We start from the raw sequence: 26,657 nt of genomic DNA on the forward strand, positions 1-26,657 counted from the left end.
ACCTTCAAAAACACCCGCACTGCTTTGCCCTGCTCTGAGGTAATATTGAAAGCATCTTCCCAGGAGAGGACTGAAACTGCTGGAAAAGTGACTACAGAGAAATATCACCAGAGTATGAAGAAGAAAGTGAGAACTTGTGAAGTCTGGACTTTTCTTCATGGTCTGCTGGGAAGCTGGCACAGAGAATAGAATTTCCTTATTTATGACCCTCTTATCAATTTGTGCAGACAACTTCTTTTCTGCTTGTGGTTGCAGTGGGACCATCAGTGAAACAAAACACATGGTTCTGTCCTATAACTGCCTCTATTTTCACACACACACACAAAAATCAAAATATTTCTACAGGAACGATCACTCATTTGGTTCTTCTATAAATTGCAGGTATTTTCTTAAGTATTTCCATCTACTGACATTGAGTAGAATTGAGCAACAGCACATTTCTGGGAGCATCAAAAGAAATTTTTGTGGTGAAAGAGAATTTCATTTTATTGAGTCTCTTTTGACTTTTTCCAGGAAGTCCTGCTGGCTAGGATCTATTGTAAACTATGGGGAGATCACAGAGCTATTGGAAGATAGTATTAATTGACAAACTGTAATGCAGTAAAAAGAACCAACCAAATAAAAATCAAACCTTACTAACTTACTGATATAAAGTGTAGGATATCCTTACTAGAATAAGAAAAAGCAATGAAGCTGTGTTTGATGTGTGCAGGACTATGGTGTTGTACCTCCCCTTTTTTTTTAAATGCAAAATAGTGAAAATATGTCATAGAATATCAATGCAGAGGTGCTTGCAAAAATGTCTTGTGCTCAGTGAGCTGACAAGATGGAACTGCCCCTGCAGCATAGGTGCTGCTAGTCTGATTGTACAGTGTCTTGTTTGGTTTCTTTTCTTCTCTATCTAAAAATTTGATCACTTAATTGCTATCACACTGCAGTGTGTCTGACCAGAACAACATGAATTAAATCCATAAATGCAGGAGGAGAAGCGGCAATTTTTCAGACAGTACTCTTGTGTTCCCTTAATTGGTGCTTGCAATATGTAGGCCTTGCAGGGAAACCAATCTGCACCCCGAAATATAGTTGATAGCCCTTGTTAACTATACCTTGAAATTAAAAGTGATGGAAGGAAAATGTGTGTTGGGTTCAGGAATTCATCTCTAATTCCATGAGACTCCACTATTTAGCAGCTTATTCCCCTTATCTTACTATTGAGATAATCTAGGTATTTTAGCCGGTCAGTGGATGTTGGGCGTTAGCTTCATCATTAGGAGCTGTTTTCACAAGGATCAAACTTTACAGAAACTAAACAGTTTTGTTTAAGGCCATGGACTTGTAGTGGCGAATCCTGGGTAACTGGCAATGCAGGTTAAAGTGCTGCCTGTAAAGAATTTCTAATAATGATTGATGCTTTGGCTGATCAGAAGTCCTATTTAATTTTCTTCTCTTCTCATCTTTCATCCTTTCTTAATGGTCAGATTTTCCCTCAGTCCTGGCTATGACCTTTTAAACTGTTTAGATTATTTTATAACCCTATCGATTTGTTAGCTGAGAATTGATTTAAGCTCCAGCAGCCTGAACATTATATACTACAGTTTGGCAAGGCTCAGTTGCCTGCAAGAAGCCCTGACTCTTGGTCAATTGGCAGCTCCTGCCAGGAATCACCTGGCATCCAAGGAGCTGAACAGCTCGGGCCGTTTGAAGGACTCACACTTGAAATGAAACACAGCAGAATTACAAAGTTATTACAAAGTGAATGAGTCTGCCTTTGTAGGGTGTAAGAAGATAGACCTGTAGTGAAAGTGTGGTGGTTGGTCTCGGCTGGCTTGTATCCCTTCTGCAATGATAACCTGCACAGAGGCTGTCCGAAACAAAAGATAAATCCCTTGTGGTGCTGTTCCAAACAGCCCCAAGGAAAGAGGATTTCTTCCTGACCCCAGCTAGAGATGAGTCCTAAGCCTTAGTGAAATTTGACATGTGCAATCTTTGAGAACTTTAATCCAATTAATGGCTTTAAACTAAAAAAGGGTGGATTTAGCTCAGATATATGGAAGACATTCTTCCCTCAGAGGATGGTAAGGCCCTGGCCCAGGCTGCCCAGAGAAGCTGTGGCTGTCCCATCCCTGGAAGTGCTCAAGGCCAGGTTGGATGGGGTTTGGGGCAACCTGGTGTGGTGGGCGGTGTCCCTGCCATGACAGGGGGGTGGAACTAGATTGTCTTTAAGGTCCCTTCCAACCCAATCCTTTCAGTGATTCTGTGCTTCTGTGAGTTTCTCCATGTTCTGCAGGGGCTGACCGAGCTGCACTCAGTCTCTATTTCTCCCAGAAAGTCTTTTTAACCTGGCCTCTGGCAGACAGCTCTGTGGCTCGCTGACCAGAGCTGGCCAACGTGTGGCCGAGGTATATGAGTGCAGTGAGGCCGGGTTGTCCATGCCTGCCTGGGGGTCACCCTTAGCAACCAGTCTTCTTCCACACCTTGCTGCCAACCTCAGCAAGAATGACCGAGTTACAGAGATAAATAATGTTTCATTATGAATTACGAGTGGCTATATGCAAAAATTGCAAAATTACACACCCATCTCTTTGGATGCTGGCCTGCACTGCCAAGGTAAAGTGGTTGAATTGTGCTAGTGAGGCTGAAGGAGAATGCCAGGCTTTCCCAAAGGAATCCTTTCCTTTCCTGTACATTTAAGCAATTTCATTATTTGAATCTTTTAGAATAGAATTACAATGAAATGAACGTTTGGTTTCCGTCTCCATATTATAGTCTGTTCTATATTGTAAAAATTAAAATTAATAAAGACTGCAGTTTTTTGTTTTTTTTTTAAACAAAAGGAACATTGCTGGATATATTCACTTACAATAAATAAACCAGTCTTCATCTAAAATATTTAATGTGACATTAAAAGGACAAAAATTAAATGCTGAAAAACAGGAAAACATTTTTAACACAACACATAACTCTCGTTACTCTCTTAAAATAACTGCGCCAAGAGCTGTGCAAGATTAGAAGCAGATTAGACATTCATGTGGCTAATGAAACAATCACTGATAAACTAACTAAGATGACAGCCAAGTTATAAATCTCCATGCCTCAAGAAATAAACTTGAAGGTAAATTCAGGCTGGCTAGAATCATCTCGCACTGGCAGATTATGTCATAAGTAATTAGTCTCGTTTCTGTGCCTTGCTCTGAAACATTTATTCATTCTAAAAATTAGGTGATGAGTGTTTAGTAACTTCTTTAGCAGAGCAGAAATGTCACAGAGAAAGAGATTATTCAAAAATACTTTGCTGGCTCAACGATGCAGTTGCACTGAGTGGGAATTTGTGCTGGCCTGGTATTTTCAATCTTTGCTTTTTATCACCAGAACACCTTATTGGCCCTTAGGAACTTCTGAAAACCTCCCTCTGGGACTGTGCATGAGAACCGGGACTACTTCTGAACCTGCTGATAGCCCTTCCTTTGTTTTTAAATATCCAGATGGTTTATTCTGCTTCTAGCAGGTCGTAGCAATTTGGGTCCCAAAGTACTGGGGCATTTGAAATCTAAACTTGAATTTTACAGCTTGGGAGATTTTTGTGAAAGGTCAGTTATTTCCTTTTTTTTTTTTAAAAAAAATAATCTTATTTCTCATCTCCATTTCATTAAGTTCTGATCATGGTATACACAGTACTTCATAACATCTTTATGGCATTGAGAATTTGCAATTGCATCATAAATATCTTATTGCCAGTAAGTGGATGTGGACCTACTGCCGATAAAGTCTGAAATTCATCCTGCTGTGGTGATATACCAACCCACTCGGACGTTTTGCCTTGATAGAAATGCCTAGGAAGGGCAGTGACTGAGTTTTATGTGCGCAGTAATACAGGTCTTAAAATATGGCCCCTAGATCTACATTCAAATAAACTGATACCAATTTATCATCTGATTTCATGTATTGTTTTTCAGAAATCTGTAATTAGGTGTACTCCAGGGTGTCTTTATTGGAATCAAGCCATTTGTTTATTCTTGTGGAAGCATTTTTGACTTACAGTTTTGTTAAAATGTAGATATCTGAGAAAAGGAAGCAATTCTAGGCTTCTTGTCTTATTGGTTCCCTACTCCAACTAGAAATCCTAGGGAAGCTAGAAACTTGTATTTCTCCTCTGTATCTCAGTAATTATCCACCCTTTCCTTTGCTGAACTCATTGCTGTAGAAATGATAATAAGAAATGGCAGAATTGCTCAGAGAAAGATTGAAACCAGATAGACAGCTTCTTTGGTGCAGCGTTGAAAACATGAAGGTAGTAAGGACAAAGAGGATCCTTGCTATACAAGGAGGGAATGAAAGAAAGAGAAAGAAAAGTATATTTGCTGTATTAGTAAACAGAATTGGTACAGTGACTTCTATTGCATCTGCAAATGTGCTGCTCTTAACTCGTCTGTTAGTCTAAAGAAAGTTTTGCACTACCCTGGTGTAAAATCTGGAACTTGCCAGGAAGGACTATCTCTTTTGTCTCCCTTTTTGTAAGGACAATTAGAAAATCCTATTTAATTAGTGAATCGAGATATTCCCTCTTCCATAGTACTTCACTAAGGCTCAGCATGATAGCCAGGTATTCAAGTGTTACAGATTCTCTTCTTCCTTCATGATAATATTTTGAATGCATATAAACATCTCATAATAGTTATAAATAAGCAGTAGTGGTTTCACCCAACTCAGTATATAAAAGAAGAACGTGCTACTCCATCCTTTGATATAAGAGGAGTTATAAATGCATTTATCAGTATTAGCCAGTGCATCAGTGACTGTCAAGTACTTGGGAGCTAGAACACATACATGGGACTGTGAGAACTTCAAAGAAAAGAATTAGACAGGGTTTAGCTGGTATTTTTGTCTAAAATGAACAATGGGTTCTTTTTTGAATAAATGTTAAATATTCATGGACCTGTTACTTTTTCCACATTTTGTTCCTGTGAGAGGCCTTAAAAATCTGTAACAACTCTTCAATTCTCCAGAGAAAAATTAGGTGAAAGGAAACATATTTTCTTAGTCTTTTTCCTGTCAAGATTTGGAAGAATTATGTCTACGATTAAAGCCAATGTGAAAGACCTAATGCTATTTAATTCTAATTAAGCGTGCATTAAATACAACAGTGAACTGCAGTGTGTGTTGTCTCATTGTTGACAGTAGTGTCAGAGAACAATGAGAACAGCTTTATTTCGGAGAACTAAAATGATCTCTGTTGCTTTCATATTCCTGTGGTTTCACAGAGGGACACGCCACATCTGGCTGCTGCTTATCCACATGTGTCCTATGGCAATGCAACGCAGGAGAGGGCAGATGGTTTGGGAATCGTTGTGGAGATGGTTTCAAGCCAAGGAAATCACCTCACCCTTCTCTATATTGCAAAGACGAGGTAGAAAAAAAAGTACAAGGCTCCTTTTCAGGTATCCCTTTGGTTGTTTAAATACTTTTGCAATGCCTAAGGAGTCTGACTGTTTGTTACAGATTGCACAGGTATGTTGTGCCCACTGATGCACTGCTCTAACCTGGTAACACAATCTGGAGTTAGAAGAGTTCACCATTACACGGACTTTACGCTTTATAATCTTTTTTAACATCTGTAACTAGCATAAGCCAAGAACAAGAAATACCCTCCAACAGGAGATAAAATCTGATCGAGAAGCACGAACAATGCTCCAATGGCCAACTCCTGCTAATGCCACCAGGCAGGAAGGCTTGTTTCTGGGGACAGCCTGACCCTAACTACCAGACCCTCTGAAGTTTCAGCATTGGGAAAGCTTGCTGAATTATTGCAGTGCTAAATGCTGCAAGACAGGGAAGGAAAGCTGATGGAATTCAAGCCATTAAGAACTTTACAGTCTGTAACTAGCACCTTGACTGCAACCTGAAGTTTCCTGGAAGCAGTGTAGAGCTGGTACAGAGAAGAGATTGCATAGTTCAGTACCACTCTGCCTTAGATTCCTCAGAGAGCTATCAATAATTTATTAAATGTAAACACAACTATTGATTTGTCATTTTGTTACATAAACAATGAGAGCCGTAACACCAGGCATACGAGATAAAGCCCTTTTCCAGAAAAGGACTATAACCGCACGAATATCTACTCTTGGATTGATTTACCAAAAGCAAAGCAGTGTGATTCTGCAAAATGCAGTGGCTTCAAACTATTGCTCAACTGAGATAAAAAGTTGGGTTTTGATTAAATTTGCATTTTTAGACACATTGCAAGTGATATTTATGAAGTTGTCTGAAGTCACTGAGTCAGAAAGAAAAGTGAGCTGAGGGCAACAGTTTTGACCCATCAGGAAAAGTTTCACTTTCAGAGAGTTTTCTCAAGATTATCCTACACGTTGTCCCCCACCAGCACTGGGCAGTGCATGATCTACAGCCAGTCACAACCACCAGACTTCTGATTATCTTGCCAGTGTTTGGTGTAAAGAACTAAGTGATGGAGGAGAGATATGGCTGACTTTGTGTTTGGGGAAAGATTGGAGAAGTATCTGAGAGCTTTGTGAATGAAACTGAATGAATCTGTCAGAAGTATGTGAAGGGACATATAATGGGAATATTTTAGAAAAGCTGAATGCACCAATGTCTACTGTACATTGAAATGTATGAAAAAGGACTAGGGACTTGATAGCATCCTCAGAAATTCATGTTTTGAGATTTTGCCAGTGATGTCCGGCCCTGGATTTTTATAGTTATACAAAATGCCTGTTTCAAGTAGATAGGAAATTATCCTTTAGAAATAATCTGTTGATGAACTGATATACAGGGTGTATGTCAGATAATTTGTGTCCCCACCAGGCAGTGCTTCTGCAGACTTTGTCCTTTTCCAAGTCTATTACTCAGACTAATATTTGTAGTGATCAGGAATGACAGTTCTTGACGCCAGAGCCATACATATCCGTTACAAAAAACAATAAGGCGTCGACTAGCTTACAAGTTAGAGATGCCAAATGAAGTCATTAGACTTGTCAGTCAGTTTGGCACCACTCTTCTGATTAGCAACTTGCCTTTTTTTGGACAGGAATCTCCCCACAACTCCACGGCTTCAGGAGATTTAGTTGTAACCAGAAACTACTCCAAGAGTCTCTGGTTACAAAATAACTCACCTTTGTTTAAGGACATCTAAGGAAAGAGTGTTCTGACCTAATTCTGACAGGAGCTGGTCGCAGCTTCTTTCCTTCTGACCTTTTGGAATGAGAATGAACATTCGCCCGTGATGAAGATAATGGAAGAAAATATGTATGAGAATGAGTCACTGAAATTTTTGTTCAGAAAGCAAGATCCAGAATCCCAAGAGATCTTTATTTATATCCCGACCAAACTCAATGGAGAGTTTTAGGAGGACAAATAAAACTGTAGGAGAAGCTAAAGTAATGAATAATGATAACTGAAAGACACTATTTCCATCACAAAATAAACAAGCACACTATGGCAGTGAAACTGCTAAAGAGCTGAGACAAGGTTAATTCTGTGGAGCCCTGCAAGAGTTATTGGAATATACATTGGATGAAAGGTTGCATTTCACTTGTTGCTTTTACCTTCATTCTGAATATTCAGAATAATACTGCAGTCTGCATCCCATCCTTGTGCCTATCTTTTCTCCAGTCCTACCGCCTCAGAGTGTTGATACTACCACAAATGTATTGAAATATATTCAGGGACAGATGTATTTACAAGGCTGAAATCAGATTGCCTCGATGCAACATCTTTCACTCTGGACTGTGAGCATGAAGTAACTGCAGTCAGAGTTAGATCCTGGACTTCTCCAGAGCTGACGCAGGAGAAAAAAGTTCCTGTCACGTGTGTTATTTTTGTCTGTGTTATGTTTGCCTGTGTATATATGCAAGGGCAAGGCCCTACCAAGCCGGCAGAATTGTCATGGACATGAAGAATGTCACAGATTTCGCACCACAGTTCTCAGCTTTCGGGCTGCGGTCTCTTCTCACCACACCAATTTCTGCAACACCCCGCCTCTGGGGTCTGGCGCAGAGAAGTAGCATTGCTGCTGGGTAGGGCACTGGCTGGAGCGTGAGGAGACAGCAGTTGTAGTTTGTGCTCTTCTAATGGATTGCTGAATGAGTTTACAGAATCACAGAATGACAGAATTGTAGGGGTTGGAAGGGACCTCAAGAGATCATCAGGTCCAACCCCACTGCCAAAGCAGGTTCCCTAGAGCAGGCTGCCCAGGTAGGCATCCAGACGGGCCTTGAATATCTCCAGAGAAGGAGACTCCACAACCTCCCTGGGCAGCCTGTTCCAGTGGTCCGTCACCTTCACTGTGAGTGAAGAAGTTCTTTTGCATGTAGGTGTGGAACTTCCTGGGCTCCATCTTGTGGCCATTACCCCTTGTCCTGTCCCCACAAACCACCGAAAAGAGGTTGGCCAAATCCCTCTGTCTCCCACACCTCAGGTATTTATAAACATTGATGAGATCCCCTCTCAGTCTTCTTTTCTCCAGGCTGAACAGACCCAGGTCTCTCAGCCTTTCCTCATAGGGAAGATGCTCCAGGCCCCGTATCATCTTTGTGGCCCTCTGCTGGACTCTTTCCAGGAGATCCCTGTCCCTTTTTTTACCGGGGAGCCCACAGCTGGATAAAAGACAAGCCATGCTCTCTTCCAGTGCCTCAGTTTCTCATCCTTTCACAAGAAAATGATGCTGCCTGTCTTTTATGTAAAATACATTTAGATCTTTGGCTAAAAGCAATACAACAGTAGGATACTATTACTAGCGGGGGGAGAAATAGAATTCAGTGAACACCCAGGCTTTCCCCCCTTCGCACATGCACATACATATATACCCAGACCCACTTTAGTGCAAGTGTGATTCCCTTCTGTTTATACTTACAATCATGATTCCTGTGTCTGCTTCTGCTAGAGTGAATCTTTCACAAAGCCTGTGGAGCCTTTTACGCATAGTAACAGGGTGAGTGCCTGTTTGTCTCTCGTGTGACTCTGAGGCTATTACAGAGAGAAATAACATAAACATTTAAAAATAAACGAGCAACTGAGAACTTTATTGAGGTACCTGTCTCTGTGACGTCCTCCAGTCTTGGAAAAATGGAGCAGTTGGAAATGTAACTTGGGTCTTTGTGGTGGAAGGTGGATTGGCTGCAGCGCGTGCTCTCGCTGGCTGTAAGAGGAGTATTTTTGGAATGGATGAAGGGGTGATTCTCTCGCCTTGTTTTGCACGTCACTGTGATCTCAGCGCTGCTGAATATATGATGCATCTCCAACTGCAAGTCTCGCTCACAGCAGCTGTGTGGTGAATGCAAACTGCCACTAAAAGAAATGCAGGTAACTCACAAATAGGCAATAATAGCTGTTTTTTTATTGCTGAGCTGTACCACAAGAAGTTTCCATATGCCTAAAACTGTGTCTCTGGTAAGCAAACATTTTACAGAGATGCCGATCAGAATTTTCCAAGGAAAGAGATTTCCACTAGAAATTCTTTGAAATCATTACAAATTCCTTGTAATTCTTTGTAATCCAAACTTCCCATGGGAACATACAGATTTTCCTAAAACTTTACTTACTATTAAGCAGCAGGGTGGAAGTTCTGCTCAGTATCAGAGAGATAAAGCTCCATCATGAGATGGTCCCTTCCAGAAAAGAAACACTGGCTGCAAGTGAGGCAAGGCCCCGGACGGCAGAAAGCATGGAGGGAAAGCATGAGGGGCAGAAAGCAGAAACTTTTATTCTTTTGGCAGGTCCATGTCTGAACATAGACTAAAAGCTAACAATACTACAGTAAAATTCTCCTTGCTGGCATTTATTCAGAGTTGGACTGATGAGACTGCTGAGTGCTGGAGTTCTCAGCTAGTTACAAGTTGCTGCTCTTCCCTGGCTGGTGAACGAGTGAGCGTTTCGCTGAAAGGCTGCAGCTGTTGGTTTAGCTGCTGCTGGCGTGGATATGGAGATCCACAGCTGTGGTGATGGTGATTTAGAGCAGTCTGACCTGAAGTGATCTTCTGAAAATGACAAAAGGGGGCTTCAGTTGCTGGCATTCTGACAAACAGGAGTATGATTCCCTAGTGTTCATTTTGCTTTGAGATATAGCTGTATTTAGAGTAATTTATGCCAGAGACTGCCTGTTCCTTAATCCTGGGGTTTTGGGCTCTCATCATAAAATATATTCTTTGTCTTCCTTAGGACTTTTCTAACTGCATAATCTAACTCCAATTTTCTGGGTAGCACGTTGGCGCTGTAAGTAAATGGAAAATTAATTAATGGCTTAATATACTGAGCAAAAAGAAGTAATAAGTAAAGAAGAAATAAGATGTTTCACTGCACAACATTTTTTACCAGCTATTTTCATTTTTGCTGTGATGTTGTCATTATGCCTATTTGAGGATTTGTTTTTTTATATAGCCACATTTTCCACAAATCAAACCTCAACCTTCATTTCAGAAGACACAAAACCTTCTTACAGATCTTTGATCTTTTGTGTGTTAGCTGAAAAGGCCTTTGTAGGAAAAAACGGATCTTATTAGTATACTTGTATCGCAAAAAGAAAATAGCTTTCTACAGTAAATGCATTTTGCCTATTTATTGAAAATAATGTTTTCACTCCTGTATATATGTAATGAGTTGAGCACATTACCTTCAAATAAATAATTGACCTGCATTTGTTACTGTTCCACTTATGTTATCTCTCCACACACTAAAAATACATTACTATAACTGATTCAGGTAAAATGCATTTTAAGGAGAAAGGCGTGGTTGTTATGTTAGCTGCTTTTCTTATTGCCTTATCTAGAAAAAACAAGTTCAGATAGTAGAATGATGGTAAGCCTCACAAAATTAATAATCTGAAAAGACAGAGTCTTTGATCAACTGGTAGTAAGTAACAATGTTATTTACTTACAATTATTATTCGTATCATACTGAAGCCTGATTTTTTCCTTCATTCTGTTTTGCCACATATGGGAGTGCTGTGGGCTAGCTGGAATAGTGTTTATTAAATATTGCAGGTAAAGGTCTTACCAATAAAAGCCTCAAAACAAAAACAAAACCAAAAAACTAAAGAACACAATGGTCTAATTTTTATTAAGCACAAACCTCGTGTTCTGACTAGAGTCATCTTTTTTAAAGCTTCATAAATAGGAAGCATCCTTAATCAGAGAATGGCTTTGTTACCTGGGTTGTTCATCTCTTTGGGCCCATCTGCAAGCAGATGTAGTGTTTCTTTTGTATTTGATGAGTTCAATAAGGCTTTGAAATACTGCTTAATTAGGATACAAGAAAAAAAAAAGCATCTGTATAAATAAAACATCATTGCTCCTCAGTGCTCCTATTATTATGGACATCAAGGAAATGGCATTACTCTGTTAAAATAGATATGATAATAAGCGTAAAGAATTGCAAGAAACGTTCAGATGTAACATTAACACTGCACCATATATATAGTAGCTTTTTTTCTGTATCTCAGGGTGCTTTCCAAAAATCAATTTAATTTTGTAGTGCAGTACTTAATGAACACTGAAAGTTCATTCCCTGTCCTGTCGCTCTGTTCCATCATCCCTGCTACGTTTTTGTTACTCAGTTTAACCTTTCATCCTCTAAGAGACATACACACGTATTTCCTGACTCCTAGACTTGGATGAATATGTGCAAACCATTATTAATGTTCTTAGATAAGGAGCAACATTAGCGTTTCATGTCATAATATTTATTTTTGTTAAACTTTATGCCAGCTGTCCCATGTTTTATAGAGGTTTAAGCAAGGACAACATGCTGTGTCATCTGTAGGCATGCTGTTGACCTACTTGATTTGACAGAAACAGAATTTATACTAGACTGGATATCTCCAAAATGGTCTGTTTCATTTGTGTTCATCCAAAAGATATGATGCAGGATATTTTTTTGCTTGTTTTAACAGTTTATGAACCTTCCCACATTTCAGAGGTTTTTGCTAAGCATGCTACTTGAACCCAGTTGGGGATTTTGGCTGATTGACCCATGGAGCTGCTGAGAAAGGCCAGCCAAAAACGAGAAATATTTTCAAGAGCTTTGCCAACGTTGCTGGGAGGAGATGCCCTGCAAAAGCGTTCGGCTTTCTGAGATACAGGCTTCTAGGATATAAATGTAGCACTTCTGATACAGACAATCTGGACAGAGAAGAGCTTGTTATCTGCGTAAGTCAGTGCCCCGAAGGCCACAATCCTCTGAAAGTGTTACCTTTGTCTCATTTTGAGTAACCCCCATTCCTGCGACCCGCCTGCATCTGTCTAGGACAGATCAGGGTGTGCGAAATTCTACAGGTGCTGAGGAAAAACCTGAGTCCTGGGTCTCTCAGCCCAAGCCTGTGGGCACACTGACGTAGGGGCAGCCAACAAAATCAGAAGCACTTTGAATGAAATCATCCGAGAGGCTCGGCACATCACAGAACTGGGAGAACTAGGAGCGCTGCTGTCAGAATATGGGGCTGTGAGGCAATGACAGCTTTCTGAGCTCATGTGGAAAGGATGGCAGAAACTGAGCTTATTTAAGAAGTGGTGCCAGAAAAAAAAAATAAAAAAAAAATGACCATGTCATTTCAACCCTCTGTTCTTGTACTTATAAACTGTGTCTTGCTTCCTTTCCGAAAGCTTCTAACTCTTTTAAATGAAATTAGTTCAAGTTTATTACCCCCCTGAGGTTGAACTTCTCCAGACATTGTTTCATTTGTGTGTTTTACCCATTCCGTGCTGTAATGACTACTGTTTCCTGTCCTATTATTTCAGTCAAATCATGGCTACATCAAGTTGGTTTAACACAGCGGTGATTTACATTTGATGAGAAGACTGCTGCTGCAACTCACAGCTTGAGTGCTGCTATTCCTACAGACCTCTGTTTCTGATTCACGATTCTCCTCCACTTCTTATTCAGACATTTATGGATTGGATAATGAGCATAATGGGTTGATACTTAGCTGACTTTTCAGCAGAATTATAGCAGATAGCTTGACAGAGGTACGGAAGTTCTGGATTATATCTAATGAGAATTTAATGAACATTTTACAGAAAACAAACTTACTGTTTTGTGGTTGCATGGAGCAAGAACCATCTATAAATTTGTGGTCAGGATAGCTTAAAGTTCATTGCAAATTTCCTCTTCCTAGAATAGGAACTTCTTTCTCAGCACCATGACATAGAGCCAGGAGGACACAAATGCAGTTAAAGGCTTGTTTTACAAGTGAGAATACAGTGCAGAATTTTAGCCAATTGTGAAGAATAACATTTGGTAGCCACTTTGATCAGTTAAGAATGATAAATAAAATTTCAGCACACTGAAAGCCTGTGCTGATGCCAAGACAGTACTTGGGAAAAGTGGAGAAGATTCCAAGATTTTGGGACCCTTAGAAATTGACACAAATATGAGCCAGTGTTAGAGGCAGACAGTGTACTGATGATGCAGGACTGCTGTTTGTGGAAGAGGGTATATTTTTCCAGAGGTGCCCAGATTATACTCAGCCCCTGTCTAGTGTCTGAGCTGGGCTGGATCTCTGACCCCCGCGACAGCCACACCGCCCGGCTGGCTGCTCCTCACCTGGAGGACTCCAGTTTCTACATTCAAGGCAAGCCTGTAGCGGGGAGTAATCCATGGACACTTCTTGGTATCCTACAAGTTTTTCAGTGCTGGCTGCTTTGCCAAGGGTCCAAGGTGCTGCCTCTAGCACGTAACTGGGCCTGCGCCTGGCAGCAGAGAGGCCTGCACTGTACATGGCTTCACATGTGCCCCTGGTGCCTCCTGGGCAGGCTGGGGGACCTGTCCTCACTGCGGAGTTACTAACCAGAGCTCTCCAACCAGCTTCCTGAGGCAGGGCTACACAATGCTCTTGGCCTCTTAGGTGCCTGACAGTCTTGATTATAGAAGCGTTCTTGCAAACTGCTTTTATTTTTAAAAGCTCTTCTAACATCTCCATTGTTTGCAGATGAGGTTTGACATTCAGCAGGATGAAAAGCCCTTGCATCTTTTCATCTCCTAGGCAGTTCAGGTTTGGCTGTGTTATTAACAGTAAAAAGCCATGAGTTCCCTTCTCTCCCTTATCTTCTCCAGCACAATATTGCCAGGCTGATAACTACAAACACTGAAACTAGACACAGACCTGGGTCTCTCTCCCCAGAGGTCAACAGCAGTACAAATTGCAGTGAGGACTAAAAGGACAGAGAAAGCCCGGGCATGATTTAGATACTCTCCCCAGCAGTATATACCCGCTATATGTCCAGCCTCCCACTTTTCCACACCTGAAGTAGGGGGTCCTAGAAAGAATGAATTAAGGAGGTTGAGGTGAGCTGAATTTTCCCTTTAATATACCTGTATTACATATGCAGTTCCACCTATCATAGTAGCAGGTGTTAGTTTATCATAACCATGTGGCAGCAGTTAAATTTATTTTTAGCGTATACCCTTGTCTCCTTCAATTTTCAAAATGAATGAACAATGAGAGAAAAAGTTAGCTTCAGCTTCAATAAACGTGCCTTTTTGCAACCTTTAAGAGTCTGACTTTGCAATTGAAATTAGTTTGATTTAATTTTCAGTGTATATATGATAAACTGAGGAAAAGTGGACTAGGAATTATTGTGAAAGACTTGGGGTCAGGACCAGGATCAAACCTAGAGACTAAACTATGAAGCTGATGTGAGGGAAGTCTCTGCACTTCAGCTGAGCAGACTTTAAGCTTTTCATAATGGTACAGTAACATCCTTGTCAAAGGATGCAAAACAAAGCTCTCAAGAATGTGAAAACATCCTCATGTCCTGTGCTCACACCACTGGCAACCAAAATAAGAGGCTGAGTGTGACAGCAAGAAGTGGGCTTCTCTTGTATACATTAAAAAGAAGCCAAGGAGAGGGCTGAAAGCAGGCGCTGTTATGAGTGGTTTTCACATGCAGTTTTTACGTCTTCAAAATGCGTAAGAGCAGCATGAATGAAAGTTAAGCCAATGTTTGTAAATGGAGTATAACAGAAAGAATTAGAAATACTAGCAAACAACAAAAGGAAAAAGCAGAAATTTGGAAGGCTACAAACACTCCTGGCTTACACTGCAGTCTTACTATCAGGGATTAAGGAAGATTTTCCTCAAATTGACTCCACCTGGCTGCTTAACAGCCTGCCACCTGTGGTAGTGTTGGCTGGGGTCAGGCTGGATTTGGGGCTGGGTGGTTATTCTGTCTCATGAGGAAGGGTAAGTCTTGTCCCCTTTTGATACTCTGATTTGAGAGCACTGTGTGCATTCAAAAATATTTTACATTTTACAGATTTAGATCTTACAAAGCTAGTTACATAGGGACTGCGTAGATAAATTCTTCTCTAGGATAACAGATGATGGGGATGATGGTTAGGGGCTAATGTAACGTTTACTGCTGGTGGCAGAGAGATTTCCTGGCTTCAGTGGGCCTGAGCTAGTGTGGATAGGCCAGGTTTGCTGCTGGAAGCTTGCTGGTTTTCAGAGATCATCTGTCAAGGAAACAGCCAGTTTTCTTTCTGACTAATTTGTCGTTTCTTTGCTAGAACCTTTTGTTTAGCGTCTGTCTTTCCCCTTTGTATTTGCCATGAGCTATGGCTAAAACAACAAGCGCATCGTTGAAATCCTAGGGACTAGCAGTGGCTGGGTTTTTAAAAGAATCTGAGTGGAAGAAGAGAATAACTCCTAACTCTGTTCTTGCTTGTGGCTAAGAGTTACTGGATGTTTCTTCCTTATCCAGCAGAGACGTCTCCCTTCAGGCTGGCTTTATTTGAATGAATGAAATCCTTAGAGATTAAAATACTATAAAAATTCTGTATAAAACTGGGAGGGTATGTGGGAGAAAGGATACAACCAGAGGTGGATTAATAGTACAAGTAAATAGCTCCAGGCAACACATGTCAGTCATTTCCTTTGGGATCTGCTTGACCCTTGTTGAGTAGGAAGAGAAGCTGGCTTTGGCCTGTAAACCCACAGATATCTCATGACCTCTGTGGAAGTTCATTGCCTAAATGCTATTTCTTGGACCCAGCAGCATCAAGGGACCTACGGAAGCTTTGCTGCTGATGTGTTTCTACAGATTTCTGCCTCTGAAACATCACCCCTTGGCAGAGAGAGGGCTCAATGCTTATGATAGGGGACATCACTTTCTTTTTCACATCACCGTGCTGTTGACAGAGCTGAACAGGAAAATCATCTGTTGGCTTGATAAAACAGATTCAATGCAGATGTCACTGAGAGAGAAACTTTGCAGATTTACCACATGCAAAATACATTGTCTCTAACAAGACGAAAAAGAAAATAATCTCCTTTTAAAACTTAGCTGTATTTGAAACATTTCTGGTTGTGACAAGGAAATAGAAAGTAATCTTAGTTCTTTTCTCTACCCAAACTCGAATAAGATATCAGAGAGTTTGCTGCCAGAAATAATTCAGGGAAAATAAAGATGTCACCTGAAGAGTCAAGTGGTTTCTTTTAATCCACTGTTTCACTGGTTGTTTTCCTACCAGTGTATCTGCTGCTGCAGTCGACTTAAGATAGAAGTTCGTATTTGGTCTTTGAAAAGCTGAAAATAGCTAGAGTCTTTACTTTGTTTTAATGATCAGTGCAAAATTCTGTTGGAACACGTCGCTGAAGTGAGGTATAGTCATTGAAATGGTTTCAACTTGCGTCTGTGGACATTTTATTTATTTTATTTATTTTTGTATCCCCTGACCTGTGGGAAAATATTATTTCGAATATCAGGATGAGGTCATGGGACTCAATGGAGAAAACATCACAGAAAGAATTAGTTTGGTTTTCAAACTAATCAAGATACATTATTTGGTATTCTGAGCCAGCTATATTATGACTGTGCTAGACTTCCTAAATAAGCTCTTTAGAGAAATACAAAATCTAGTAGAAAAGATTTATTGGTGAAGTACCATATGAATGTGTATTTGCTTTTGTCTTCTTTGTAGACACTAATTTGTCTTTCTTCCCCAAAAAAAGAAACTGTTTAGGCCAATAGGAACTATATAGGTTAATAGACTCAAAAGAGTTTCTTATGAGATGCTACTAGAAAGACTGCATTTTTAGACCATTTTTACATCAGCCTTAGGGTGCTTAGTCTATGGGAAGAGTATAGCACCACTCAGACAAGTCTTGGTACAAGCAAAAATGCTTCCACAACTATAGAAGCCACTGAGTTTCACTGAAGATCTTTTCCATAAACTAATTGAGTTACACATCACTTTCTGAAAGAGGAGAATTCAAGGTAATCAATAACACAGCTAATAGAACCTCTCCTCCCAGGAAAGAAGGAATGCTAATGAAATGTTTGTAATACGCATGCTACAAATCATTTGATTCCTTTAGCTAAGCTGTTTTCAATATCAGACTATAGGAAATCCATCTGTAACAGGGATGAAATGGCACTGTCATCTGCCACTGAAACACATGCTGTACTGACTTGAAAGCAAAAACAGTGGAGATGCAACATATGGCATTCATAGCAAAAGCTTTTCTGAAGTCTGCTGTGTGCATTTTGCTGTCATTACAATCAGTTGTTCTTCACAGCCTGACATTTAGCAGAGTACACTACAGAGCAGTCAGAATTCAGTTTCAGTAAGGAGGTATGAAAGCAATCTATTTTTTTTTCTTTTCTAAACTAATGACAGCTTTGCTTCCAAAGGACTTGATTTAACATCCAGAAGCTGTGAAACCTTTTCACCATGTTTTGTTTCGTGATCTGATATTCCAGGGAAAGGTAACAAACTTCCTATAGTGTTTGACTGCCTTTTCATTTGCTGTAGTGTGATACCAGTTACAATGAAGAAGGGAGCGTACTTTAAGACATCATTTCAGGCTTATGTCAGACATTTGCTGATGAAGAGCTGTAAACATGGGTGTGTAAACTCAGAAGTATAGCAGTCTTGCCTGGATAACTGGTGATGATTTCTCGTTTCAAAAGGAACAATTTATTTCTTCCTTCTACATAAAATGTCATGTGTAATCTATCCAACAGAAGGTCAGCCTTTCCTTCCCAATATTCTTTCTGAAATTCTATCATTGCTAGGAAGGAAGAGTCAGTCTTGGGAATATATTCAAACCTAGCCTGAAGTAAGCAAGTTTAAAAGACAGCTCGACCTGCTGAAGAAATCCCAGTAAAGCAAGCACAGTTCGATCAGCACTGAGCCTCTTCCCAGAAGCCATCATGGACATGAACCCAACTGCAGCAAGTTCCTTCTGACTGTGGTTAACCTTAGCATTTTTTTCCAGGCTTTCAGGAGCCATTGGCCAGCTGTCAGGTATGGCAGCAGGAATAATGGTTATGTGTCACATAGTCATTCCCCGGACAGGAGGATTATAAGGCTGTTATAGTAAGAGTTAGGCTCTTCCTTGGGAGCTCTCTCATGCGCAGATTGGTTGTGTCTGATCCCTCCAAGGTACTGGAGCTCTGATTTGCTTCCGTCTCGCTCTGGGTGAAGGGATGCTGGAGAGTAGGACAGCATTCATTTGGGAGCAAGGTGTCAGGAAGGAGAAAGCCCTGGGAGACAAGGACCTGCACATACGCTTCTGTGAGAGGCTGGTGAGAAGATCTGACTGAAAAAAATAAAACTCAAGTGAGGTAATAAATCAGAGATAAGGAACAGAGAAGGATGTGAGCACAGAATAGATAAGCCTGTTCTGCAGACTTCTCTGTAGCTGTCCAGACCTGCAGGTCCTCATCAGTCCAGACTCCATCTTACTGTTTTTGCCTGCACAATTACCAGTCAGACTAGGAAACAAAACCCAAGGGACTGGGTTCTGTAACTTCTGAATTGACCACAGTACAGACCAGATCTTCTACTGTATTCATACAGGAACTAAACACAAATCCTAAGCATTGTGCAGCATGGTTAATTGGAGTTGTATTACTTAGAGTTTTCCTTTACTCATGGCTGAGAAAGGGATTTTTCTGGAGTTTCTGTTTTCTTTTTTTCTGCACAGGAATGTTTTTCCATTACTATTTTAGCAATGGACAGTGAATCAGTATGTCCATTAGTAGTCACAAGAACAGCATTGAAATGATTTTGTTACTCATAAGGATATAATTTAGTCTCTTGTGGCCCTATAGCATAATGTGTTTCATGTTTTTGTGTTTAAATCACAGGTAGTTAATGTCTTGGAAGTCTTAAAAGATAGTTAATTTCTGTTTTTATAAGAATTCTACCATTTTTGGTCTACCCATCTCTGGGATGTCATTGAAAAATGACAGACTGACTTCATTATAACCAGGAAAATGAGATATTCCACCTAGCTTCTGCATGGACACATCTTCCTTTTCAGAGGTTCATAGTGGAGCACTGAGTTTTCTGATGACTCGGATTAATTTGTTGGTTGTCTACACAAACGAGGATGCACTCAACTTTTAGAGAAGTAGTCATTAAAATTTTCTTTTCATGTGTATGGGACTCAACTTTCCACTGAACTGATTCATTTAAAAAATGTAAATGATTTCTGGAAGAATGTTCGGGAGAGCAAACAGTGCCTGATGTGGAGGAGCAAGTGGGAGATCTGCCTTGGTGGGCTCAAGTTATTTGCTAACAGCCAGCAAATTTTAGCTTGCTTTCTCAGCAAGGCAGAGCAATCTACCTCTAGTTGCTCTCAAGTCTGGGAGCTGCCGCTGGATTTCCTTGCGGCAGAATTGCCTGCCATGGAGCTCTGCGAGACCTGTTTAAGCAGTGGTCTCTCTTGTACAAGAAAGACTTGAAGCTGAGTGTAAAAAACACTGGAATAAGCTTCCTGGCGAGGTGATTGATGCCCCATGCCTGCCAGTGTTCAAAAGGCATTTGGATAATGCCTTCAATAATATGCTTAACTTTTGGTTAGCTCTGAAGTGCTCAGGCAGTTGGAATTGATGATCTTTATAGGTCCCTTCCAACCGAACTATTCTATTCTCATATGTGTTTTGCAGGAAGAAAAATAAATAAAACAAAGCAAAACAAAAAACTCAGCAGGATAAATATCTTAGAAATGTTTTCTTGGGTATAGAATTTTATTCAAGTATTTTTATTAAAGACAAAGTCTTACCATAAAAGTTACCTTAACTTTTGAATGGCCATAAGTAAGAAATGTTGCCAACCTTCCCATTTCTGGAAGAACCACCCGTATTGTTCAATTTCAGAGTAATTTTACATTCCAGCAACTGTGATGTAATTACTGGCTCCTTTTCTAATTCATTTTAATAACTTTAATTATAATTTCCTTCAATGGTCAATGCTTTGGACACATCATATAATTATAAGGAATTGCTATGTGATTTTGCATTAATGAATATTCACCAATTGTAGGGATTCTCAATATCTTTTGTTATTAAAATGTTCCAACCAGAATGAAATTCGATGATAGATGAAAAACAGGGTGCAATGCCCATCGTTTTGTAGGTGATTGAATAAAGAAGATGATATTGTTTTTTAGCTTCATATCTGTCGCAGAAGATGGACAGATCAGCACTCTGTTTTGCTCAGTGAAATGGAAAACAAGAAAATAGTACAACAGGTATTGATTAGAAATGGGCTAAGACACAAGAATGAGACTTGAATTTTAAACATACTAATTTTAAGGAAATGAAATTTGAATGAAGAGAGGGAGGAAAAAAGAAAAGGCGAGGAGTTTGAGTATCAAAATGGTACTTGGCGATGAGAGCTTGGCTCAGACCCCCTTTTATTTCTGAGTGGAAGCAATAATGTATGGTTCTCCGTTTGCACAGCTGTTCTGCATCACTACTGTGCAAAGCAGCATTAAAGTGTACTTACGTACACTGAAGATAATTCTTGAGTCACCTCAATTGCTGTGTTTCCTTTTGGTGTGGAGTGGTCTAAAACTATATTTGGAAGCAACTCTGAAATGGCAAAGTATGTCTCTATTAACGTCCCAGGAAGTTTTATTGGGTTTTGTTTTCTGTTAAATGTATGGGAGGTCAAGGATAATTTATTGGTTAGATTTGCAGATCTAAGACACTGGCCTCAGTTATATCTCATGGGTATTGCATATTGTGTGGGTGAAGTTTTGTTTGTTTAAAATCCATAAATAAGGAAAAGGAATCTAAATTCGTTGTCAAACTGGAAAGAGAAGAATCTACAGCACTGGGAAAACTGGTGAAAACTCTTGAGGTTCTCAGGGATCTCTTCCCAGACTTTGACCTTGGGAGTGTTGAAAATGGTGCTCTTCGGACTTACAGAGCACAGGGTTTGCTACGCAGAGCTGAGATTTGGAAATCATCAGCTAGTCCTTCACACACATCCAGTCCTCTCCCTAAGCACATCCTCTTTCTATTGGTGGTTCCATGAAAGAATAACTGTTCTATTTTGCATAAATTGTGAAAAATACAAATATATATATATAGATATATATACACACCTCTTCTAAGCTACAAATGTGATTTTACCTGGTTATTGCATTTTATAAAATGTCTGCACTGTGGGAAAATGCTTATAAATCTGAGGTTGCTTCCCTGTCAAAATATTGAAGATTTTCTGATAACAGTAAATATGTGTTTGTTTCTGTTAGAATTTCATCAGTGGTTGTTTTTCAGATGGTCAGAAGCTCAGCTAACTTTGTAACAAATGCTACAGATAACTTGTTGGCATTGAGATCATCCTATGCTAAAGTTTATGGCTCCCTCATGTCATTCAGTAACTGCTTTTTCCAAGTTGTAGTGGATTACCAGCAAAATTAAATATGTTAGAAACAAGTTTGGCATGCACAGTGAAAGGGTGTGAGAACAAGGTTATGTTTTCATGAGAACAAGTGTTCTGTTATGAAATAAAGATAAATAACGAGAACAAACATTGCATTAAAAAATGAGAATTTAATGAGCTGGAATTGTGCTCAGTCCCATGGAAAGCTTTTTTTTTTTTTTTTTTAATTATTTTTTAACATTCTATTTATTGTTAGTAAGTGACTACTTGAGTGCATTACCCAAATTTACATCTGACTGTTTGATAACATGTACCAAACTTACATTCACTTAATATAGATTACAGGTTTGCATGGAAATTTACAGCTAATTTCCAGCCAGGATGGCTGTTCTTCTTTATAAAGTATTATGATTATAATTACAGACATGTATTTATAAAGTCACAATCCACATTCTTTCTGATGAGCAAAGAGGTTAACATTCCATTAATGGAAACTTAATTAGATCAACTTTTCCCATTCCGGTCTCAAGTGTACACCAGTTCACTGATGAGAGTTTCTGGGAGGAGACCACCGTTCCTGGTTGGAGCCCGCGTTGATGAGGGGGCATTGTCATGAGGAAGGCTCATTCTGTAGTGCTTCTGGATCCGTGCTGTCCTAGGAGCATCCACCATTTGGGATGAATTACTGAGGTGAACTGCAGAACATTCTTGCAATTTTTTATTTTTAACTGGCATGCTTTATTCTTATGCTCTGGCTTAAAAGAAAAATGGAGAAAACTAGGGTCCAATTGTTGTCCCTTTGAAATGTGGAGATGAGCTTCAGGGGAGTCCATTCTACACTGTTCACCTAGGGAGATGTTCGGGATGTAGCATAAACGTGGTCTCCTGTCCTTTCTGTTTGATCTTTTCAGAGGAGAGCCATTTACAGCTGTGCTCAAACAGCAGCCTGTTTCTCTCTGTTTCTTTGAAAAACATCTTGCGTTTCACTTGCACTTTGAATGGGCAGATGGACAACTGGATCACTGAGTCCAGCCTAGTGCTGGCTGTGGAAATTCATCCGGTTTCCGATCATCAGCTCCCCTAAACAGCAGCAAAACATATTGTGCTTTAGTGAAAGCATCTGTGTGCCTGGTTTATTGGTGAGCCTGGTTTATGGAGTTAGTCACACGTACCGTCATCTCCAGACACCAGCCTTTTTCTGGCTCAGACTGCTAAAGAGAGGCATAAAGAGTTTGGCTGTTACATGAAAACCTGTCAGTAAGAAGTTTCAGCCCAGAGCCCATCGGCTGGGAGTGCAGTAAGTGAGCTACAAGCCCAGCTTTACAAGTGGAGAGCGCTGCTTTCTCCTGCTTGGGCACCGGCGCACAGAAGCTGCGGGACAGGCTGGCGAACACGGTGCTTTTAGCACCCAGCTCTCTGCAGGAGGGTGTTGCAGTTGTCCGTAAGTTGCCACAATAGAAAGCATGTGCACAAAGCCTGTAAACTTAGCACTAGAAGAAAAAATTGAAGCTGTTAAGGCAGAAAATCTGCTTTAGCCAAACTGAAATCCTTTACTGCACTCCCAGCATCTGTCTCTCCCTAGCACAGGGAGAGAGCGTGGTATAATTGTCTACCACTAGTCATTGAAAGACTATCTCAGCATTGAAGCAGGCTGATAATTTTCTTTTTCAGATAAATATAAATTTTTCTGCCAAAGTAAGACTTTTACTCATCATTCATGAATTTACAGTATCTTAGCAAAGGGACAGAATGTACTGCAGTGGCTGACAAGCAAATAGTTTCATAAATAACCCTCTTGACACATGTGAGATGTTAACATTTTTTGAGGTTTAGGTAGGGCTTGGGGCAGAAGAAAATTTATTTGCTTGTTTCAGTTTTAAGGCAACTGGGTCTTTTATTTTACCTCTCACCAATGGGTAGAAGTATCTCTGTTGGAAAGAGTCTTCTGTTCTTTCCAAGCAAGCATACCACAATGACTGACATTTGGCTACAGGTGAGAGTTTCCAAAAAAAAAAAAAGTATTATTTAATTTCAGCTAGACTGAAATTTCAGCTAAACATTTAATTTGATTGATAATGTCATGTGATTACAAAACAGGGAATATACATTGAGTTGTAAATAAGATTTGCAGTTCTTCAGTATCTTTGTGCCGTAAATCTATATATCCAGTATATGAACAGAGATATATAGTTCATGAAGCAGAATAAGAATCCTCTTCAACAGAAAAAAAGTGAGTCAGTCCCTGTTGTAAAATGTTTACAGTCTAAGGCATGGAGACAGAACAATTTTTTCTTGTAGAAGACCTGGTGTGAACTGTCAAGGCAATGCTTGTAAGCAAAGACCAATAGAACTGAAGCAGTCCCCTTGGTCAGACAAGAAACTAAAGGTTATTCCAGAGGCTTTTTAGTTTTGTTTTTAAATAAGCAAGAGAAAAGAGTTGAAAGGAGGGGATGATGGCAGCGTGACAAGGAAAAATAGACTAGAAGAACAGAGTGCTCACTCAAATTTAGACAATTTTTTTTTTTTTGGGGGGGGTCAAAACTAGCTTTCATCAGAAAATTATCTGCTTTTCAAGCAGTTTTTCAATGACAAAAAAAAAAAATCAAGATTTTCTTTTGTGAATATCCAGGAATATCACTTCCCTTGAGGGCCAATTTTTAACTTGTCTGTGCTAAAGCTTCAACAGACTTTCAAGGGCTTACCTTTTTTATTTAACAGTCAGGTGAGACTTAGAGGCCATTCCAATCACTTGCCATTGCACAGAAGTGCCTGTCAGTTAACTTTGTTTTTCTTCAGGCCAGTAACTGTTTCTTCCACTGAATGCATAATGACTATGATTCAAAGAAACAGTGTTGATATGTCCAGCGGTGCCAGGACAAATCTCACCTATTTGGTGGTTTAATATGAAAGATCTGAACAATCATTGAATATCTGGTGCCCACAAGGTACATAAATTTAGCAAATATGTTGAAGGAATTGGTGCCTCTGTACCGATGATGGGTACACAAAGATAAATGCTCTCCACAGCCAGATTTCCCTTTTTCTCTGTGTCTGGCTGAAGATGTTATTCTGCCCTTGTTTTTGTGCACTTCTGACTTTATCAGCCTTCATGACTGTCTCCAGTGACACTTTACACCTCTTTTTTTCCTTTTCTTTGCTTTTGTTTTTTGTTTGTTTGGGTGGGGGAGAATCTGATTTTATTTTTTGGCATGTGCTGGTTTTGATCCTCTGCTAGGTTTATCTATTGTTTACTTTACGTTTTTGGCTTTTAAGAAGCTGTTGTTTTCTCCTCAGCTATTTTTAGAATGTCTGTTGTAGTCTGATTAAAAAGAAATAATTCATGTCCCTGTATTAGGAGCTTTCTCAGGTCCTTTTAAGACAGAATAGAGCATATCAACAATTTCTGAATGACCATGTGATCATCCCAGGAGAACTGGAATAGAACAAAATGTCTTAGTGAAATGAATTTTTTGGAATTTAATCATCAGCTGCGTACTGTAGATCTGCAAGGGTGCATGTTCTTCTAAGCTACCAAAGTTAATTGCACTAATAAGAGCAACTCTGCTTCCAGCTACAGGAACCAGCTCAGTTGACAGTGGCTGTTTGGCCCGTTGTACTGATGTTTTTACCAGAGGGAACGCTCATCGAAAGGCAAAGCATAGTTCAGGGGTTGTGTACTGAACAATATAAATAAGGAACGGGAAATGAAATTACAAGTTCAAAAATATAACAAACCAGGAATCAGAGAGACAAAGAAATTAAAATATTTTTTGCCTCTGTACATATTGTCTATTAAGAATCCAGATTTATTTAAATTATTTATTCTAGGAACATGTTATATTTATTAAACATCTGCAACCTTGTTCAGGAAACACAAGCAACCATTGACTGTTTAAAGCTAAACCCAGGCAGTTCAGTGATTACTAGGAGTAAGAAAACCTTTATCCTGCCATGCGGTGTGCACGGTGGGGTACATGTGGGCACAGGGACAGGCATAGTTATTCCGTCAGTGCTACTGCAATGAGAAATCCCCCTCAACTCAGCTCAAACAAAGGGTAAAGTGAAATTGGCTCCTTCCATCCATGCATGCTGATGCAAGTAATCACGGTCTTTCTTCCCTGGGGCTACAGTCAGGCATGAACTGCAGTCAAATTGGGAACACCTGGAGTTTTTACACCAAACTCCGCTGTTCCCTGTGCGCTGTCCATGCGGGTCTATAATGAAGGGGATTTTCCCTGCTGGTTGCCCTGTCTGCAGGGGAAAGCTCTGCAGGAGACCGTGGTCAGTGCCCGTGCTCGTGCCTCTTCTTTGGTGCATGTGGGCAGAGCCCCGCGGCCCTGCGGCTCCCCACGGCTGGGCAGCAGCAGCAGCTCCTCGTTCAGCAGCCTCGGGCAGGGGGCAGCACACTTGACCTGTCCTGTCTCGTTTTCTCCCAAAACAGAAGTAATGGCTTCAGTCGTTGGAAGCTGTCTCGTGTTTGCATCTCTGTAAGCATCCCGAGATGTGGTGTGTGGAAGTAACCGTGGCTTTGGGACTGGTAGCTATATTTATGAAGCAATTTGTAAAAGGCTGCAGTGTTCATGATGTTGTAGAGAGCCACCTTGTTGCAACTTGTTTCTGAGCCAACTTGTACTAAGAACATATGGAAGTAAGGACATGTGGAGGTGCATGTGAGCTAAAGATGTGCTATAGTGCTTGTGGGACTGGGAAGAGTCCCCCTCTGCCCACCCTGCTGCTAACAGCCCTTTCCTACACATCTGGTGTTGCAGATACTGAGTGCAGTGGACCTTTGGTCTCGCCCACGCTGATATTCTGGAGAAGTCAGCTGTAGTGCTGTTACAGACCTGTTTTATAGTCCTGGACAGCATCCCAGTGCAGAGTGAGTGAGAAGGACTAACAGGGCAGGTGGAGGAGGAGTAAGGACCTGCAAGGGGAGACTGAGGCATGTTGGCAGAGCCGCTCTGAGGTAAGGCCAGAGAGCATGAGGGGCCTGGTGGAGAAGTGTGTGCGTGCGGGTGCTGGCCCGC

At 40.4% G+C, this 26,657-nt stretch overlaps 1 protein-coding gene and 1 long non-coding RNA gene across 5 annotated transcripts in view; one reads left to right on the top strand and one right to left on the bottom strand.

Moving 5' to 3' along the window:
* Positions 1 to 6,176: 6,176 nt before the first annotated feature.
* LOC308177933 lies at positions 6,177 to 9,910 on the bottom strand. 2 transcript variants are annotated; one of them, XR_013939509.1, is made up of 4 exons: positions 9,555 to 9,910; positions 9,047 to 9,300; positions 8,867 to 8,979; positions 6,177 to 8,042 (listed from the first exon to the last, which is right to left on the bottom strand). It is a non-coding gene; the product is annotated as an uncharacterized lncRNA (long non-coding RNA). The 2 variants fall into 2 exon arrangements; XR_013939510.1 differs by having other exon boundaries at positions 6,177 to 8,092.
* A 3,568-nt stretch (positions 9,911 to 13,478) lies between these two features.
* Positions 13,479 to 26,657, top strand: part of IL12B (interleukin 12B) — a gene marked incomplete at its 3' end in the record, with an annotated part of 149,763 nt that continues 136,584 nt past the window's right edge. For 2 of the 3 annotated variants that reach the window (XR_013939525.1, XR_013939526.1), the window contains exons 1-2: positions 22,166 to 22,320; positions 26,400 to 26,596. Of the gene's footprint in view, positions 15,188 to 22,165; positions 22,321 to 26,399; positions 26,597 to 26,657 lie in introns of those variants that run through there. The other variant, XR_013939524.1, reaches the window with a different exon arrangement.

Source organism: Anser brachyrhynchus (genome assembly GCF_964034855.1).
Source record: "Anser brachyrhynchus genome assembly, chromosome: 14".
Lineage (NCBI taxonomy): Eukaryota > Metazoa > Chordata > Aves > Anseriformes > Anatidae > Anser > Anser brachyrhynchus.